The following is a 21,122-nucleotide window of genomic DNA, read 5'->3' on the forward strand; positions in this document are numbered from 1 at the left end:
AGGATGACCATCCATAAAACCACTTCCCACACAGTACCTCAGTTCTTATGGGTCATTGAATTACTTGGACTGTGGGCAGTGGTGCTGGCCACGGGTCCAGTTGAGTTTTCCACCCTCATTGTTCACTTATCTGTCTCTCCTCCCCTTACAAACACAAGGCAAGATACAGGGAATGAGCAGTATCCAGGTTAAAAAAGCAGCAGCCTAACCCTTTCTTTGACCTTGTGGATGCCCATCACCTCTACAAAGGGAAAGCAGGGGCGTCACATCCTGAATGGTCTTGCTGGCTGACAGGAAAACTGTTGGCTATAGAGCAAAGAAAAGTCACCAGACACCAGCTCTTATATAACTACAGCCACTGTTTTTCCACCATGCACTGGCTGGTGGTCTTCCCCACCAACCCTTGCACAGATTCCCATGAACTTTGCCTTTCCCTTTTCCCTTCCTGTTCTTTGTCCCACACTCTGAAGCACAATCTTCTATAGCCAGAACTTGTTTCTCTGTTGTATTTCTAAGAGACAATTTGTACCATTAGGTCTACTGAAAGTCCATTGCACTGTATATGATCTATACCGATCAGGAAAAAATGCTGCCTGCACAGTAAAGCCACTTATAGGGCCAGTACTATGCCCTAGTACTCCATTATTTCAGATATTTTAAGGTAGTAAACATCATACCATAGTTTCAGTGTCACAGTGTGAGCCAAATTTTTGCCTCAGGAAGAGCTTAGGAGAGTGAAGACACTAAGCTTAGGGCTTACTGAGAAGGTGAGGACAAACATTTATGAATAGCTTCCACACATAACCTATACACTAAGAGAAGAGGCTTTTAAAGGTATGATCTGATCGATGCTGCTACATTTGGATGGCTACACCAGATCAGCAGTGAAATATTAATGTCCTCCAGCTGACACTGTGATGCTGGAAAACTCCCCTGGAATGGGCAGAAAATAACTTTTGTTGGCTTAACTCAGCAAGGTCCGACTTATGGCCAGTGGGATGAGCCCATTTGGCCTGCTGCCCGTTTTGTGAAGCAACGAACAACTGTTTGGGCAGTGGGTTCAGCCTACATAGTTGAACGCCTCCTCATGCCTGTAAACAGCTCGTGCTGGCCAAGAGCAGAGCCACCACTGCTTTCTGCCCAGGGTGCAGGAAGCAGGGTGGGAAGCACATCTCCCAGAAGAGGCTTCTCCAGCCACTGTGCCTAAATACTGACCTATACAACCGGTAACATGATGTCTGGCATCATGGCTCTGGTACTAGGCCAGTGACAGGAAAGCTGCAGGAATATGGTGCATTTCTCTCAAGGGCCTCTGCAAACTATAGTGAAAGTGGCTTTGTGGTGCTGGCGAGACCACAGAATCATAGAATAGTTTGGGTTGGAAGGGACATTTAAAGGTCATTGAGTCCAACCTCCTTGCAAGGAGCACTGGAACAGGTTGCCCAGAGAGGTGGTAGATGCCCCATCCCTGGAAACATTCAAGGCCATGTTGGATGAGGCTCTGAGCAACTTGATCTAGTCAGGGATGTCCCTGCTCCTTGCAGGGGGGTTGGACTAGATGACCTTTGAAGGTCCCTTCCAACGCTAACGATTCTGTGATTCTATGATTCTGTGATCTTCAACTAGATCAGATTGCTCAGAGCCCCGTCCAACCTGGCCTTGAACGTTCCCAGGGATGAGGCATCTACCACCTCTCTGGGCAACCTGTTCCAGTGTTTTACCACCCTCATTGTAAAAAAATTTTTCCTTATGTCTAGTCTGAATTTACCTCCCTTTATTTTAAAACCATTACCCTTCGTCCTATTGCAACAGGCCCTGCTCAAAAGTTTCTCCCCATCTTTCTTATAAGGTCCCTTTAGGTACTGGAAGGCCACTCTAAGCTCTCCCTGGAGCCTTCTCTTCTCCAGGCTGAACAGCCCCAACTCTCTCAGTCTGTCTTCATAGGAGAAGTGCTCCAGCCCTCTGATCACCTTTGTGGCCCTCCTCTGGACTTGCTTTAACAGCTCCATGTCCTTTTAATGACAGGAGCTCCAGAGCTAGATGCAGTACTCCAGGTGGGGTCTCATGAGAGTGGAATAGCTGGTAACACCTAGATGGTAACACCCATTTTACCCAAATACAGGGAGAGGGATGAGCTTTTCTTGGTGAAGAACAGAAGCAGAGAGATAATGCTATTTTTCTCACTTCTTCCACTGTGCTTTTCAGTCACCTTTAGGCAAACACATTCATTTATTTGTGCTTCATTTCTCCTGTTGTAAAATAGGACTAATGATGCCAGGCTGCCTAACAGGAAAAGATCTGGTATTTGAGAATCTTTGGAAACCCCCTCTAACAAGTTCTGTGGAGAGGCAAGTAAGGAATAACAGAAGAACATGGTTCAACACCTGCAGATGTCCCCTCATTTATGCGTGTTGGGGGACCGGAAACACGGGTGGGAGCTGCCCATGGAGACTGCTGGCTCATTGCAGAGCCAGTGCCAGTGCTGGGGAAAGGGAGCACAGCATCAAACAGGGCACAGCGGCCACCTAGGAGTTCAGGACACCCAGGAAGCTTTCCCAATTGAATTTTAAGAGGCAATTCCCACCCTGCTTACTTTAGGTTTATGTAGGGTTTATTTATATACTCCTGCCCCTGCCGAGAGTGCCCTGTGACTCCAGTTTTCTGACCCATGCCAGAAAACCCCTCCTCCTCCTCCTCCTTATAAAGACATTCAAACCCTTCCTCAAAGCTGAGCAGGGTTCGAAGCGCTTTCCTGAGCAGAGAGGGTCTGTCAGCACAAGCTGAAGCAGATTCATGAATTGGGGCCAGGATGCCGCGTTTCTCAAGGGTGACAGTCACAAATAGGCATTTCAGGGCTTGAAGTGAAGATTTACGAGCACAGTTCTGAGAAGGGAGCACAGGCAGTTCACTGCGGGCCCCACAAAAAAAACCCAGCCCTGCTTGTGTTTAAACTGGACCGCTCAAAATGAAGGCATTGTGCACGCCGCCAGTAAACAAAGAAAGAGATATCTGGAAGTGATAAAGCTCAGATTGATAAAAACTTCCCTTCTTCTAGACAGAGGCCACACATACTCTAAATAAAATGTGCCACTTAGGAGATGATTTGTGTTGATAAACCTCGATCATGTTGTTTTTCCAAATGTTCTCTCCCAGTTGGGAATTTCACACTTGGGCAGGCTCCAGCCGCGGCCTCACCAAGTGCCAGTCTCCTTCCCTGACCTGACCTGCTGTTGTTTATACTGCTGTTTACACATTTCTTAACAACCTATGCAAACGGTCTCTAATTACTTTCGCTCATGGCAGCGGCGGTGGTGCGGAGGTTCAGGACGGCTCTGAAGCATTGCCAATGTTGTGCTGTTTGTTGACAGAATGCTTCTCCTGCCGCGGCAGCGGGTTGCAGGGAGGGCGATGCGATGGCTAATCCCTGCAAGGCTGGGACCGCGCTGTAAACAGCCAAAGGAATAAATAACCTGGGTAAGAATCAGCTTTCAAGAGGCTTGCCCCAACCATGAGATTCACCTTAGAGGCATCATTGATCTGTTATAGTGCTTGGGTTTCGAGCAGTCCGTTTCTGCCACCCACGTGCATCTCCATAGAGTCAGAGTTGTTTTGAAAGTAACTTAGCTTGGATGCAATCTGGATGCAATGCTATATCTCCCTCCTCTTTGAGGCCAGAGCTCAGGAGAGTTAAATAGCAATACGCTTTAGACCACTATACAACTCTAAGTAAGTTATACCATTTATGTTATGCCCTTCCTAAACACATGATTGGGAAGGATCTATATGGGCTTTGTGCCCCAAACATCTTTGGCTTTAAAAGACAATGCATACAGTTGCTCTGAAGAGAAGGCACAAAGTCTGTAGACTGAGTATTATTTCTAGTTTACTGAATAAATTTTGTTTGAGACCAAATGGTTTAATTAGTACCTTGGAAAGCTATGTAAACTTGATATAAATTATGAGGGTGTTGCCCTCTCTGATTTACTCTGTTTGAAAACCTTGAGGGCCTCCAGCCTGCCTGAACTTAAAAATACTAGCATTTGTTTCCATTAAAGCCATATTTTTAAAGCTTGGACAGGGTGTGGGAGTGCTGATTTCCCTTGATTATCCACAGATAGCCCACAAGAAAAATAAAGTTCCTGAAACTTTTTTTCACATTTTTGGTTGAAAAAAACCCGCTGCCTCATTCCTTCCTTCCTGCTCCATCCCCTGATGTCCTCAATAACAGTACCTCAACACAGCATTGTGCATCTGAAGGTTTGTGAAGGGATGTCTATCTCGAAGGGTGGCCAAAGCACCAAGGGTTTGCATAGCTTGTAGCTAACTTTTAGACCACTCAGGACTATAAGCTAGGTACCCAACTCCCTGCACGAAAACCTTTCCTTACAAATGATATTTGACTCATTGGTCTGTGAAACAGATTGCACCAGACATTGGATTTGTATTTATTTACTAACATGCTTGAGACTGCAAAAGCCAACTAAGCATAGTTCACAAAAGGGTTTCCAGAATATGAAAACATGTAATTTAATGACAACAAAAACTACAGCTAGAAAGCTGGCAACTCCAGCAAAGCTGAAGTATTTTCAAGCTATTTCCATAAGCTCGGGCAGAAACACCATACATGGCCTGTTCTCTGGGCCAGATGCTGATATACATATATCAGAGAAATAACAAGTCTATTAGCCTGGAACAGCCAGTAGCATGGCCCATACTTGGGGAGGAGAGTCAAGAGATAGCCCAGACTGCTTATTATCCCAGATGCTGAGCCAAGCTGTCTATCCCTGGACATGTTCATCTTAGCATTAGACAATACTAAGATGTGTTTTAAAGAAAGTACTTTATGTAAGCTCTTTATTAAGCAAATCTTATGCAGGGCGAGGCCAGTATGTTCACTGCTGCTGAAGTAGTGAGGAGTAGAAAGCAGACATACACAGATGCTGTGAATTTGGTACCACCCCTGCAGTTATGGCAGTACAAGTGAAGAAGAGCAGTGATTTTAATCTTAGCTTAGCCTACTGGAGATGCCAACTTAAATATCCAGTTTAGTCTACCGAAGATGCCAGCACAGGTGCTGTGTTAGAGGTGGCAAGGACACTTGGAGAAAGGAGAATGCGCTTGGTCTTCAGATACCATGCAGAAGCAGCATGGCTGACAGCTTAAAAAAGTGGGATTTTGTGGTCTGGTTTTGTTCTGCTTCTTGTGTCTTCTACTAGGACACAGGCATGAGCGTTCCATGCTAATGTTTTTGGTTCCCTTTTGAAGGGCACTCACAGCCTGCCCGTGGCGAAGCTTCATGTTGTGCCGAAAGGATGCTTTCCACCTCCTGGGAGTGCCGGCCAGCACACCTCTGCCTGCCAAACTGCTGTCAGTGACGAGCTCAAATCCGTCATCCTGTCGTTTCCTCTCCCTGGCTTGGACCCATCTCCCCTCCCTGGAGTGCAGGCTTCCCGCAGCAACTGGCTGACCTCTCCCACCATGGGAAGGTGTTATCAGCCCGTGAGGAGTGGGCTCACTGGGATATGGGGCTCATCCCACTGATTCAAGGAGGCAGATCTATCTTAACACTTATCTCCCAGTTAAAGCCTCCTCCCTCCCTGACAGTTATTTCTAGGCCTGTATTTCATACTCATCACCAGCACCAGGAGTGAACCTTTCCACAGACAGATAAGTGGCACCAAATTAAAGAGCATTAAATGAATGTCTTTCCATATTTAAAGAGCCAGTAGCAATTTGTACATCCCAGGCATGCCAGAGATGGTAAAATCTAATCACTTTCCATGCTTTAAATGCTGTGTAAACATGAGGTAATTGTTCTTATATGTGAAAAATGATGTGTCTTGTGTCAAGAATGTATCAAGACAGAATTTTTAGCTTTGTGAAATATTATCGAGCCCAGCCCCTGCTCAGCAAATCTTTCCAGACTCAAATAAGTCACTAAAGCAAATAAGGCTGCTCTTATTTATGAGACTGAGAGTTTATCTTGATTAGATATAAAGGATGTAAATAATGTCTCTCTTTTAGACCACTTCTAACATAAAAGAAATAAACTATATATCTATCTGTTTTCAGTATACCTAAAATACACTCATCAGCCACTGCAAAACACTTAATGCTCTTGATAAATGAAATGCACGCAGTTAATCTCAGCAATTTTGCCCCTAAAAACTAAAAATCCATCTTTGCTGGTTTTTTTCTTAGAAAAGAAATAACAGCAAAATACACCATTAGTTGCAAAGTATAATCTGTTAACATCAAAGCTAATGGTTTACTGACTGTTTTTTCAAACCACTGTTTCAAGGTTCTACATGTCTGCAAGCATTTCTTCAGCAATTATTAAGATAGAGTAATAGGGGAACAGAGTTTTAGTATTTCATCAGTGCTAAGGGAATGATTAATAACACCAGCCCCAGACCCCAGGCATGGTGTGGGCAAGGCTGGTGGGTTTCCCCACCTTAACACTCGACTTTCAGAGACCAGATGTCTAGCAAAAGACCTCAAATAAAACAACAGTAAGGACAAGGGAGAAGAGCTTGGGAGCACAGTTCTTCAGGGGGGTACATTTATGTCTGACTTATTTCATCATGCAGTTTTCTTGATGACAATTTCCAGCCATGGATACTGAGATAACATCAGCTCTGTGTCACATGGACAAAAGTTAGCCCTCAAGGTGAACTGCCTTATAATCAGAAAAAGGTGAAAAGAAGCCAATGCATTCACAGTTTTCATTTTACCATTGGCTGTGTAGTCTTTACACCACTTTGCCAGTGAAGTGAAGTCTCATCTGCAGCCCAGGTGAATGCAACGATTCTTTATTTCCTCTGAGCTGTAATCTCAGTTGTTAATCATGGATCTTGAAGTTGTTAATCTTGAATTTAATCCTTAACTTCAGTACCAGACCATCTGCAGCTCCTGGTATGTAATAATCCTTTACCTACAGTGTTACAGTCATCTGTCTTGCACAATATAGAGCACAGAATTGAATTTGGCAGTTCCAAGTCCATAACTTCCAACTGACCAAAAGACAGGAATCTTTCAGATAGTCGTCCAACATTTATATCAAGGATACAGTAGACTCCCAAATAAATAGTTCCAACAGTTAATGAACATCACTCTGAAACATCACAACATGTTACCATAGACCAAAACGTGTTTTGTCAGGACTGCCAGCTACTAGAACCTGGTAACATTTTACCCAGCTAAAAAAAAATTCTCTCCCATTGTAAAGCTTCCATGCAGAGGAAGAAGAGTTAAGCCTGTTTGTGGCTTTCTCTTTGTTAAAATAAAGGTCATTAATTTATCTGAACTCTCTCAGAAAGTCTAGTTTTCCAGACTCTCTCCCTTCTCTTCTTCAAATCCTATGAATTTGTCAAAATCCTCTTATAAAAATGGAAATTTTGATCTGAGGCCACATACGCAGGTTTACTAACAGCCCAGGTGTCCCTTTGAGAACCTGAAGGCAGGGAAGCACATCATTGCCTGTCTCACATGTAAACATGGCAGATGTGAGCAAAATTCAAAAATCTAGCCTTGCAGCATAGCCAGGTGTCATGGTCAGTGAATGTAAAAAATTAATTTCCTCTGGTGGTATTTCCCAGCTATCATGTGGCCAGAAGGAATTTTCCTCCTATCATTCCTTCCCCTTCCCTCCTTTCCTGCCTCTGTGCTGAAAGGCTTCAGCCCTCCATCTTCATGAATCTTCTGCAAACTGAGGGAAAATGTGTTGGGTCTTAGAACCCTGTCTTGCAGGCATAGGTTCCTTGCAGGGGTCTCACAGAGATCTCACAGAGTCTCTCTGTGGGACTGTTCAAGAGCTTCAGCCTCTTGCAGTACACCACCATCCAAAATGGTGCTCTGTGCTGTGAGTGACCCAGCTTACAATGGGAGTAAGGGGTAACAAGTCACTGGCACTTCTAAGAAGTTAGTGCTGGTCCCTCTAGTTGTTTCCCAAACGGTCTACTGGGATGAGTGCTTGAAGAGGGGTTCCCTTGTGTTCCAGGTGTTTTCTGCTCAGCCCCACTGAGCAAAGCCATGGATACCCAGAGCTTACAGGGAGAGCACGGTTTGACTTTGGATCCCTGGACTGATCTATGACTGAGCAGAATCTCACTCTCACTGCCAAGAAAATTTTAGGAAATAATAAAGATTAGAAGCTTTCAGAGTGACAGATATTAACTCCAAATTTCATGTGAGTAACCTGAAATCTCGTTTCCACAGTGTTCCTGGAATCACAGTTCCCTGTACCTCAGAATGAGATGCTCCTCAATTCCACAAAAGTCCTCCACCAGATTAGAGGTGAAAATTGTAAGTGTGTATGAGTACTTGGTACATTCAGTTAGCTGTTTAGTCAGATTTCAAGATGTATTTAAGTCAAGCAGACATCTAATTAACATATCTTGATCTGGTGACTTGGAAAACCAAGCAAGCTAGCTACCTGTGCTGTTATCCATGTAAAGTCTTTGCAATTCTGAGCTCATGTTCATGTTCTGGTTGCCAGCTTTATAAATACCAAATACCCTCAAATACAGGTTTTGGTCTGCTTTTGAGCTTTAGGAGTCTCAAATCCAATATATGTTTATTTTTTATCTTAATAGCAGATATAGAATCAACTGTTTAATGCTGTCTGAATTGTACTTGGCATATAGGAAACAACATGATACCTTAGGCCTAAACCGTTTTTAAGAAGTGTGGAGGCTGAGTAGAGGAGCCAAAGGAATTATTTTCGTATGTAGTGTTTAAGATATATAAATGGGGTGGAGCTTAAATCCCTGAGCTTTTGGAGATTATGCTCAGGAAACCATATTTTATGTGGTCATAAATAAAGCAAGAAAAATATCAACTTAACTGTGGCATGTACCTTTATGTGGGTATATGATGGAATTCTAATTAAAATGAATGCGGTAATAAACCAATCCACCCTTAACAGCAAAGCGAAGCAAACCCTCCCCCCACCACTTTCTACCGCTTTAATGGCATTCTGAATCCCACAAATAAAACTGGCAAGAATACACATCCTGTTCTTAACTATTAAAAACTCTAGTTGTGGATTATTGCAGTTTCTTATTGTTTCAGGACTCTTTCCAAGTTACACTTTATCACACCAAATACCAGGCAGTACAGTGACTGTTGGGATACCAAAGAGTGTTGCAACAAACGATCAGCATAGGTGAAGAAAAGGCATCAACCAGCAGTTTATAGTGACGCCAGGCCTGTGCTGGCTCTTCCCTGTCCTCCTACATCATGGGATCAAGTACACAGACAACTTCTATTGTGAGTCCTCACTTCATTGCTCTGCCCATCCTGAGGAAGTCACAGCTGACAGCTGTAGGCATGTGCCATGTGTGCACTCTACCTCTGTACCAAAACACAGAATCAGTGCTCTGTGCCAGCAGCCCCACAGAAAATTATGATGCTCATTGTTTGGTAGAGTTGGTAGGACACTTTAGTGAAGCCTGCTGAGTCCTCCCTTTCCAAAAGTGGAAAAAATAACCAAACAGGCATCAGCAGGATGAAAACACACAATAATTAGAACAGAAACACGTCTATGATTGGCAGTTTGGTAGGTGCTAATGTGAGATTGTTTCTGCTGGTGGATACACCAGTGGTAACTCTAAAAACCCAGAAGCTCAGAGCCTTTCATGCAAATATCTTACTACAACTCATTTTCTTCAGCCAGCATGTTAGCTTCTTCAAACTCCTATCCTCTGGGAATGTCTCAAATGTCAGTATTTATTGAGGCTCTGCTCTTCGGGAGGAACAGTAAGAACGTAGGGCTTACCACCAACAAAAGTACAATGTCCCCCAGCATTTGCCCTTTTCCCAGCAGTGCGTTATAGAATAGCTAGCTATATATTCAGTTCAACTATCATCTATATTTAAAGCAAAACTTTTTCTCCTACTTCTTAATTATTCATGAAATGTAATTGTTCTTAAATACCATACTATTGAGCAGTGATTTATTTTCCAGCTGGATGTAAGTTTTCTAAAACTTGAAAGATTAATCAATCTCAAAGGAGAATCGTAAAACTGTAGAAAAGCATGATCAACGGTACCGATATAAATTCTGACAGATCTTGGTCTAATAGGTTCTTAAAGGCTACCAGGCATGGAGAATATAACCTCCCCAGGCCACCTATTTCAGTGCTTCTTGGCATTACTCTTGGAAGGGTTTTCTTAATGTCTAACCTGATTCTTCCTTACTGCAATGCAAGCCCATTGCTTCTCGCATTGTAAAGCACAGACGTGGAGAACAGATTGTTCCCTTCTTCTTTGTAACAGTCCGTTCTATACTTGACACATAATTTGGTGTAATTTTATGGGACTGTATGTTCACCAGGGACTTATAGTTAAAATTATACTCATTTGAAGTCACTGGGTAAAAAACAAACGAAGAACAAATGTACATTTGTTTGCAAACAAAGATAGTGCAGATAAAACTGAGAATCTACCATATGTTTTCACCAGCTGGGATTCATTCAACATTTTGTTAGTTCTGCTCTTAAATGTGTTGTGAAGCTTACTTTTGAGGTCCTCACAGGCTATGTCACCAGCAAGAAGTCCTCAATCTATGGATGACATACTACAAAGAGGTCTCCAGCAATTGTCTTAGAGGGGAATGTCACTAATGTGTTTCCCATTCCTTGCGCTGAAACCTCCAATGCAGTGTTTTGCTTCCTCACTTGAAAGTATTCTCCTGTGATGGACTGAGAGAGTCTCAGCGAGTGAACAGGATTCTTGCAGCAATTTTTGGAAGTGCTTCTTTGCAAGTGTCAGGCTTCTTCAAGCACTCTGGAAAATCCGAAGTTGTCTGGTAGGGGACTAATTAAGAGTAGTCAAACAGGATGTGGAGAATAGCATGAAAGGGCTTGAGAGGCTCTGGTCTAAGACTGTGTCTGCACTGTGTTACTCCATGCAGCACAGATTTATTCCTGTAATTATTTTCATCACTGGGAAAGACATAGGGCAAAGAAAGAAGCAGCTAAAATGCAGCCTGGGCTTTTCTTTGAGCAAATTGAGCAAAATTTGTCTTTATATGCATACAATTAATATCAAACCCAAATTGTTTACATGGAATTGATGTTTTGGTGTCTCAACTGGGGTTCTATGAAAGAGTGAGTTCCTACTGTGGTCAGTCTAAATTCAGTGGGTCTTTTGTCAGGCCTGCAAAGGTTAAATTATGGCATATAATGCAATATAACTGCAAGGTTACCCCTGCTCAGAAACAGCAGCGTAACATGTACAGACACTGTATATGTGAGAGAAAGAGAACGCCTGCCTTGCCCAGGCCAGATTTAAATATTCAGCAATGTAATAGCAAAGTAACTCAATATTCAATATAGGATGGTGGTGTTTTCAGTTTGCTGCCAAGAAGTTTGTGCAGAGGGACAGTTTTTGTTGTCTGTGCACTGCTCTGAATTAGAAGATGTGTCATATAACACTTATCTTAGATAGTGTGGGGGCAGTCAGAGAATGGTAACTGTGTTCTCCTGAAACAACAAGGATGTCATGTAGCACTTTTGGAGAGATAAGTGAACGTTTGGACTGGGAAGGGTATGCAAAGGATACCAAAGTTCAGCAGCTAATTAGAGTGTTATCATAACTGAATGAATGAAGTCATGGCATCTAGGGAAAAAGCTTGTCATTTGTTAAATTATATTGTAGCGTACATGAACCATACAACGGTGACATTCTCGGGAATGCAATGTAGCAGAATTGAGACAACAGAAGTTTAGCTCAGCTCCTGAATTTGGGGCATCTGTAAATGTGCATAAACCTTATTAACTGGTCACATGTACATCATCATGCTATCAGTAGGAAATCAAAGCTCCAACTAAAATTCCAGTAGATGGAACTTATAATTTGGGAGCATGAAGTCATCCTGGCACACTATTCACCCAACAATTTAGCAAAATTATAATTTCCTTTTTATAGTGAAACAAAAGATGGATTTGCAGTTTGACACAGAGTTTTCCATTGAAAGCTAAGTCACACCTTACTCCATCCCAGGCTGGGCCTTAATCTGGTAGCTTGCAAGATACACAGGTGAGCTCGGTGGGCAAAGGATTTATTTTTCAGTGCAGTGAGTCCATTTGAGTTAGCTTGACACAACTGAAAACCTCCATACAGAGGAAGGCAAGCTCATCCAAAGTCATGCTGGCTGTGCGTGGGAGGGAGGCCCACTGCAGCAGGATCTGGCAGCTCTCTGTGAAAGGCTAGGAGAGCAGAGACACTTAATTTCTCAAAAAACGTAGGATTACCCAGTAAATCACATAACCTTGAACTGTCCAAAAATGTAACATGAACGTGGTGATAGAATAATCACTACAGCCCATTGACGTAAACAGGACGATGTACAGGGACATACCAACACTCTGGAGCACAGGCTGCAGAAAAACGACTCCAGGCAAGGAGAAAATGAATGGCTGGAGTCTTATCTAGCATGATAAGAAGCATTTACTTCTGAAGAAACTATTAAAGGACCAATTCTCTAGCATGCACTTAGTTAGGGAGTACTAATTTGGCAATTATTTGCAGTGAAGAATGTGGCCATTAATGGGCCAGTCTTGGTGCCACTGAAGAAACCTAATAACGATTGGAAGGGAGATGCGAAGGAAGACATAGAAAGATGCAGCGGGTCATGTGAGCTTCTGGGAGAGATTTGCAAATCACATAAGAAGCATATGAAACACTCCAGCGATCCCCCTGCTGCTGTTACGAAAGAGATATTTTTCAAATATGGCTGAGAAACCCAGAACAAGCTTCCCTCAGCCCTAAGTATTCCCCTTACCCTCCATGCATATGGACATGAATACTTTAGGACAGTTTTCTGGTCAAGTGCAGAGGCTTTCTCTGGGATATTTGTCCAGTGTAATGGTCACTCCTTTTCTTGCTGCTGTACTGTTTCAGTCTCCAGGCAGAAAAAATTCGACATTGCATCTGCAGACGTTGTGAAGAAAATATTACATCAGCTCACAGAAAACACTTTTTGAGCTAATGGGCATAAATAACCCTCACCTGCTGCCCCTCTCTATGGCTCCTGAAGTTAAAGGAAGATTGCTGCTGCTGTCAATGGTGGCTGCCTCATATAATGACGAATTGCAAAAATATTTGTGCAAAGCATGGAGGCTGATCAGACAGGATATGGGACAGCCGGGATTCTTCTAATAAATTGTTTGTGACAAACGGCTGGGCCACCTTTAAGTTGTGCTGTGGCAAAGTGGACATTTGCTGGGGGCAATAGACAAATGAAGGTAAAGACAAAGAGTGAAATTCTCAATTGAAGAAATAGAAGGGAAAAGAGGGGATGTAATTTATACAGGCTTTTCTGGACTTTACTTAGTTATCTATTCCTACTAACTTATGTGAAGAAATAAGAAGTGACCAACAGAAGATCTGCAGAATTCTTCAGGCAGCCTTTTAACATAATGTGTGATTGTTGGATCCAAATTGTAGTCCGAAAAACTATTTAGACAATAAAAACGTAGAATGCAAACCAAGGCAATAAACACGTGAAGATATAGTTTGGGGCTAAAATCTTTCCACATTATCAACAATCCAACTCATCCAACAGAACATTTTCAAACTCTTTTACTCTGTGATTTATTACAGAGGCCGTCATAATCAATTACTTTTAATTAATAGAAGATGGAAACATTAATTGGTCCTATTTAAGTTTGATTGTATGAAATTATTCTACCAGTGATCAAAAATGTATTTTGAAAGGGAGTTTAGGCTAATATATCAGCAAATGAGGCGCTATAAACATGATTAATATGCACATTAGACTTTCCTTATCACTTTTTGTTGGCAGTTTTTATCCGGTCACAGCTGAAATTCCATTGAGTTCTTTCTCCTTTTGTATAAAATACAGATTATGTGGAGACAGCCGTCTGAGCAACTGGAGTTTCATCTTGTATGGCCATTAATTATTATTGCTCCTTTAGTATTTCTTATCTATCACAGAGATGTAGGACTGTATTTTTATAGACATTTGCCGATAGGAAAAAAAACAGGCTTTCGTGTGATGGCGCCTCAGCATTTTTTTATTGGAGAAAGGATCAACAACACATTTTGCACATCTATAAAAGGGTGGAATAAGATGTTTACAGCTGTCATTATTGTGTAGGTGTGCATATTTGGTAATACATCAGGGAAGTTTTTGGAAAGTATAGCCAGCCTTTGTTGCAATGTTTTGATCTGGATTTTTTTTTATGCATCACAATTATTTTGTATTTATTTCAAGGGAATAATACGCAATGTGAACATTTTCACTGAATTTTCTCAGCAGTTGGGAAAACTTAAGAATACATTGCTTTCCTGGTAGTTTGCTAATGTGCAAGTTCTGCTTTGCACTGTGGTCAGCTTTATTTTCTTATTTCATTTACTTCTCTCTACTCACAGGGGAAAAACTTGCATTCACTCCTGATTCAAGAAGAGAACTGCTGGGTCAGCCAGGCCAGAAAACTGTTGCTATCGCATCTGTCTCAAACACCCCACTGCCATCACTGTCATGAGAGAATCATCTGCAGAACAGAGAAGGTGACTTCAGATGCTGAATTTTTGCTTCGCTGCTCCCAGCGAGAATCCATCTGCAGACCTCATTGCTCTGACAGACCCAAATTTTCTTGCTTCCAGCCCACAGCTGCCCATTACCAGTGTACGCCCTACTTGTCCTAGGGCCAACATTTAAGAAAAAAAATGGGAGATATCTTCCTCAGCCTCTTTTGCCAAGGGGTGTTCAGTGCAGTGTAGCCATCTTTAATTCAGCCTGGGCTGTGAGCAGCAGCAGGTGCAATAAGCAGAGGTAGACTTGAGCTCCTGTGTACACTTGTTTCTGTCTGAACTCACAGTCATCATATATTAGTGGCTGTTTGAACAGCAGGTCAAATTTTTTTGCACAACCATCTCTTGTTGGTGAGTCATACTAATCTGGTGTCCTTCTAATACCCAGGCGTCTCTTCTTCTCAGTTGTTCCCTGCTGAGGAATTCCCTGCTTATATTAGAAATTATTATTAGTCTGCGCATGACTTTGTTACTATTTCATTTCTCCCTACTCTAAAGGCCACTCCGTTTGCCTTTTGATTCCTCTCTGTCCTAGCAGTTCCTCCTGACTCTGTGTGCTCTACTCATCTTATTGGCACACACCATATTTTTGTGTCAAGTTCACTACTGAACACTCCTCCAGCTTGATACACCTCCCTCCTCTGCCAGCTCCTCACATACCCCGCAGTTTTTACTGAGCTCTGTCTTCTCAGGGTTAACTGAGTATTTCTGATGTTGCTCTGAAACAAATAAGCAGTGAAGTCTGGATAGTTATGGAGAGGTTGCTCCAGATTTAAATCAGCATAGATGGCTCCTCTTTGCTCTGTAGAGACTATCGTTTTCAGTTTTGTTCATTCGTTTTTGTTAACTTTTGCTCCTTTGGAAAGAAAGGAAAGTCTTTTTTCTAGGATCTGGCCCAGATAATGTTTTTCCACTCCTTTCTGTAGTAGATATTTATAATAAATGCCGGTGCTTTTCTGTACTGCAGTGCTAACTGGGACATGGTTTCTAGCTGCTCTGAAGAAGTCTTTGAGTGAGACGAGAGGGCACGAGAGCCTGGAGGCTGATAGCATCGAACACAGGGGATGGTCTGTTTGCACCCAACAGACTTGTGAGTGCATGGCCAAGCGTGCAGGGGCCTCTGGGACCCACCACTGGATGCTGTGCAGGGAAGAGGGCTCTACACCCAAAAACGGACCAGGAGATCTCTGCAGAGCCACTGTCCCCAGTGAGTGGGCTCTGTTCCAGCCTGGGACAGACCTCCATCCCAATGCTCAGCAGTCTACTTAAATCCACCTCCTCCTGTGTGGTGCTGACTGTTACTAATTCATAAAACCATTTTGGAATAGTTATTCTGCCACAAATTTATCCTCTGTCTTTCTCAGGAAAAAAGTCTTCATAGACAAGCTGTAGTGAAAAATAGTTGGCTTGCTGCGCGTCCAGGGGCCTGATTTGCAGCAATGTAAAACAGACGCCCCAAATTAGTGGATGCTTTTTCTTTCAGTCTTTGTGTGCCTCCATTTCCTATCTGCGGAATGGGTTTGTTTTTTTTTCAATTGCTGTCCTTTGGGGCCAGGGTGCAAATCAGATTACATTTGTAATGGATTCAAATTTTCTAGAAAAATGTTTGAATTTGAACACTGTGGAGGAAGCAATGCCCTAAGATTTCACACAGAAAAAATGAAAAAAAGTCTCAAATGTTGATTAATGAAGTGAGCATTCTGCAGTCATGTGAGTGTTCAGAGGGACTAAATGTCTCCTGATCTTGATGTCTTTTTAAAATCATCTGTTGGATGTCATTCAATGCACATTGCCTCACTCTGTTCGAGGAGACCCACAGTGAACTGCCAAGGGAATTTCAGTCAGAAGTTTAGGCCAAACATTTACTATCCAAATTATTGCCTCAAAAGTTACAGGTGATAATAATTGAAGGATGCAATACTTGCCAACACCTTTTTTATGTTTTCGATCAAGCACTATGCCAAGGGACACTACACGTATAAATAAAGTCCAAACAAATTTGACACAAAATAAAAATTTTTTTTAAATCTCTGAGCAATCCAAACTCAACTTTAAACATATTCATTACAACACCCATTACAACAGAGTTACCCTTGATTATCAGGTATTCATTTTTAGCTTATTTTTTCCTGAAATGAACTGCAGCAAGAATTCAGACACAGGTTCAGAAACTCACATGCAGGCTACATCTGCCCTAGTGAACTAAACAGCATAAGGGCACGAGCCAAAGCTTTAGCACAGTCACTATTACATGTCCAGCACTGCTCCTCAGATGGTTTTTGACTTGGACCAGCCAGTACTCTCCTAAACAGTCCCTAGGCGCTGCTCAGCAGTAGGTATGATCCAGACATTATTCCTAGTGAGCAATTTGAAAACAGCTGCCCTATTTTGAAGGTAAAAGGTTAATAGTATGGACATCACCAAATTATGCCAGTTGGCCACAGGACAGCCCTGGCACTGGTTAGTTTACTAGATTAGATGAGTTATAGTGTACTTCGTTTGCAGACTTCATGCAATATAAATAGTGCACTTTTGCCAGCGATGCAAGCTTCGGAGTAGTTTTCTTAATGAAATCACCTGACATCCAACTGCCAACAGTCTTCTGGAGCAATTAATAACTGCAACAAATGTTCTGGACAACTTTTTCCTTTTCTTAATTGTGTTGGACCAGAGTCTGTCTCCATACTCCATGTGCAAAGGTTTAAGGGCAGCCTTTAGCCTGAAGTTTTTCACAACATTTTTTTTAAAAGTAGTTGCTATGACTGAAGCTTTTGCTGTTCTCTAAAGAGCAGTTGTCACAGAGATTTGGCTCAGGAAAAGCAAAGGGCAGGAAACAAAAAAAACAGTTCTCGAGAAAGATTGCTGAAAGTACACTGATACTAAATAATGAAGAAGAATGTAAACATATTATAGATACAGAGAGCCTGAGATCAGCTAATGGCTGAAAAAATAGATGACAGAGATAAAAAATGATAAGACTTGTCAGAAAGAACAAAGCCTGTGTGTGCATCATTCAGATTAAGGAATTGGAGTCAAAAGGTTAAGTGTGAGCAACAATGAATATGAAAAATGGGGGAAAAAAGAAGTAAAAGGCAATTTGTTTCATAAATCAGTTCTAGTTTAACATTGCTATAGGGAAAAAAAAAAAAAAACACAACTGTGTTGAAGTCTGTTAAACCGGGACATAGCTCAGGCTGGACATCAGCGTAACGTCAGAAGAGGTATTGGTGTCTTCAGCAGCAGATAAAAGTGTCCTGTTTGAAGTGCCATAAATATTGACCTCAGGTTACCTATCATCACATGTTTTGTCTCATGGTGGGAGCCAAATTGATCTTCAGTCTTACAGCCCATAAGTCTGGATAATTTTATAACATGACCTCCTGCACACCCAAGGTTGTGGATCTGAAGACTTTGGTTATGTTATAGAACAGGGATGAAGAAAAGAGGTTCTACTGAGCCCGTAGTAGGTGGATGCTGGCCATGAGATACACATTCACAATACATAATTATGCAGGGTGCGCCTGTAACATCTGTTCTCTTTACTGCAGGAAATTCTTCTGAGAGAATCTCAAAGTGGGTAGTAGATTTCTGAAAGCACTTCCAGTTATTGGATAAATATGGAATGTTTCTAAATCTGCCATTTTTAGAATGAGTGAAAATATATTCTGGACAATTACCAGCAACAATAGCTAAATTTACAGTGCTTTCCTGTTCTAAGTTTAGAGACATTGTTGAAATCTGCTCCTGCTAGTGAAGACAAATCCAATTGGTTACAGTATACATTACAGAGCAGGAGCTCTGCATCTGCGATGTCTCCGCTTCAGCAACAAGAGTAGGGCACAGTCTGTACAGCAAGTAGTTTCATCCTGTCTATTTGAATGAAACCACTTCCATCCCATCTGAAAGTACTAGCTATTCACATCCCCTTCATCATGTCAGTAGGGCATAATGTAAAAAAGGCCTACTTATTCTAAAATGACACTGAGCTCTGCTCATAAAATCTCCCTCAAGAACTACATGATGACTTGTGCACAGGGACCATAAAGATGCCTTTTCTGTGACTAATGCAGAAAAAAAAAAAATGCTATTCCCTTTCCAAACATCCATAACCCACTGAGATGCACTTGTAATGCTATAAACAGTACCTAAGAATCATATCAATATTTGGATAGAGATCCCTCTGTCTCAGCTTCTCATCTCTGGTGGTGGCCATGGGTAGACACTCAAAGCAGGGCATGAGCGTATACTGGTGCTTTCACCAGTATACCCTCCCAGCTTCCAGCCCTTTGTGACTTTGATGTTTCATGGGGATCTTCTTACCATTAACAGGCCTAATTTCTTTTCTGAACCCAAGAAGATGTTGGTATCTTCAGTGTCCTGTGACAGTGAGATGTATAGTGTAACGACACTCTATATAATAAAAGACCCACTCCCACTGGTTGAGTGTGTGGCATTTAACTCCAGCTCCTCTGTGGTGGAAGCTCAGGAAGGAGACGAGTCCTTCTGTGTGCTCTGTGTCCCAAGTCCACTTCCCCTCTCTGCTTCACTCTTGTCCCCTCTCTCTGCACTATGGTGGGTACTACATAGTCCCTTTCCACTCTTACTGTTACAATAGTTATATTAATTAGGTCTATATTATGCATGTAGCTACACAATATGATGTGCGGTTTGCTGAAAGTTAATGTTCTATGCTTGGCATGGGATGTAGCATTATTCATTTCTTCATGGGCTTCTTTTGTGGTGTTGCTTTCCTTCACATCCTCATTAACACAAAATAGTTTGTCTTTGCAGTGCATCTCTGAAATGAATATTCAGGGGCTATAATTAGCTGCATTTTACAGCAGACAAGCTGAGACACAGAGCATAATGCTCACATTTGCAAAACGCCTTGCTTGGGGGTGCCCAGTTCAAGTCATGTAATGCCTGATTCCTCCAAAATGCTGTGTGGGCTTTACTAAAGACCACGCTTGAATAGAAACAACAGTGCTGCACAGCATGACTGCACAACTGTGATTGGCAGCTTCCAATGAATTACAACTGGTTTTAGACACCAACATGATGGACATGCTCTCACTTTTGGGGACAAGAATCAAAGGCGAAGCAAAACCACTAACCAAGTAAGTATTGCGCTTAGCTTTTTGGTGCCTGCTCAGCGTGACTCCATCCACACTTAAGCACTTGGCACTTTTGTAAACTGGGCTTCAGTTGTCTCAGATTCAGGACAAGAGGCAGCACACAGCTGGTTCCCGTCAAATGAGCAGGGCGACTCAGGTGAACCTTGCTGCCTTTCCATAGGAGCCCTGCAGTAACAACTGGTGTGGACTCCAATAAAGTACCTTTATCCTGAAGCTCCTCTTTCTCTTCTTGCCTGCTCACATTTTCTGCACTAAATAAAGACAATGACCCTGAAAATCCCTGATTCTAATTAGTACCAAACAAAGTAATGTTTTAAGAAAAGAAAACACATTCTATGTCGAAGCATTGTACCAGAGGGTGGGGTTGCTTGGGCAACCTTAATTCTGACATTTCCTAGCTTTTGAGTCTTGACTTTGCAGTCCTTTGAGTCTTTAAACATCCATTCTTGCTCTCTCTCCCCACTACTGAATAGGTCAGTACACTGACCTACAGTACACATTACACTAACTGAGTGTGGATGAGGTGAAGCACACCCAGCAGAGGCCATGTGTTTGGAAAGTTCCTTCAGCAGATGAAAAAATAGATGTTTTCAGAAATGTGCCCTTCTGTGACGTGTGGTGGACTTTCACAGGAATATTGCAGTATACATCTTCAGCAACAAGGCAAGATGTCTGTCAAATGCTATATCCCATCCTGATGTATGGCAGAGCTAAGTTTTCTAAACCAACTTGTTATAAAATTTTCTTTCTTGACAGAACTACATTTCTTCCTATCTTCATTTACAAAATAATATAACTATGTTTGCTGAATCTCTCCCAAAAAAAGATCAGCCCAAGCCAACAATATCCAGCACAGAAGGTTTCAGGCCAAAAAGTTAAAGTTGAGAAACATATAAACAAGTGAAAATAGGATCTTGTAAAGGAGAGGTTTGGGCAACCACAGGTGCCAGCTCTATCTATGAAGGACAACAGCATCTGAAGTATCAGCTACAAGTCAATATATTAAAAAAAAAAAAAAAAAAAAAAAGGTTATTTCTGGCTTAGAAGAAAGAAGAAAACCTTCCAGCCTGCATTCAAGAAAAGCAGGTTTAGTTTCAAATGCTAAATGATATAAATTGATGGTATTTCTGTAATACACACACATTTGGATACAGTATTTCAAACAAGAAAGGAAGTGGGTGGAATAGTTTATCTAATTCTAGAGGGAAAGGGAAGAAGCAGCATTGGTATGCACACCTCAGGGATCTTTGCTGCTTTTGGAAGCTGGTTTCGAGTGTTCCCAAAGCACTGGGCAGCCTTGCAAGACGGAAGGTTGGCAGGGGGCTGGAAGGGGATGGGTATGCCTGAAGAAGTGGCTACTCATGTATTGTCAGGATCGAACTGTACGAAGTGTCAACAAGTTACCGGGCTGCAAACCAGAATTGA

This window comes from Chlamydotis macqueenii, chromosome 3 (assembly GCF_036417535.1).
Source record: "Chlamydotis macqueenii isolate bChlMac1 chromosome 3, bChlMac1.mat, whole genome shotgun sequence".
Lineage (NCBI taxonomy): Eukaryota > Metazoa > Chordata > Aves > Otidiformes > Otididae > Chlamydotis > Chlamydotis macqueenii.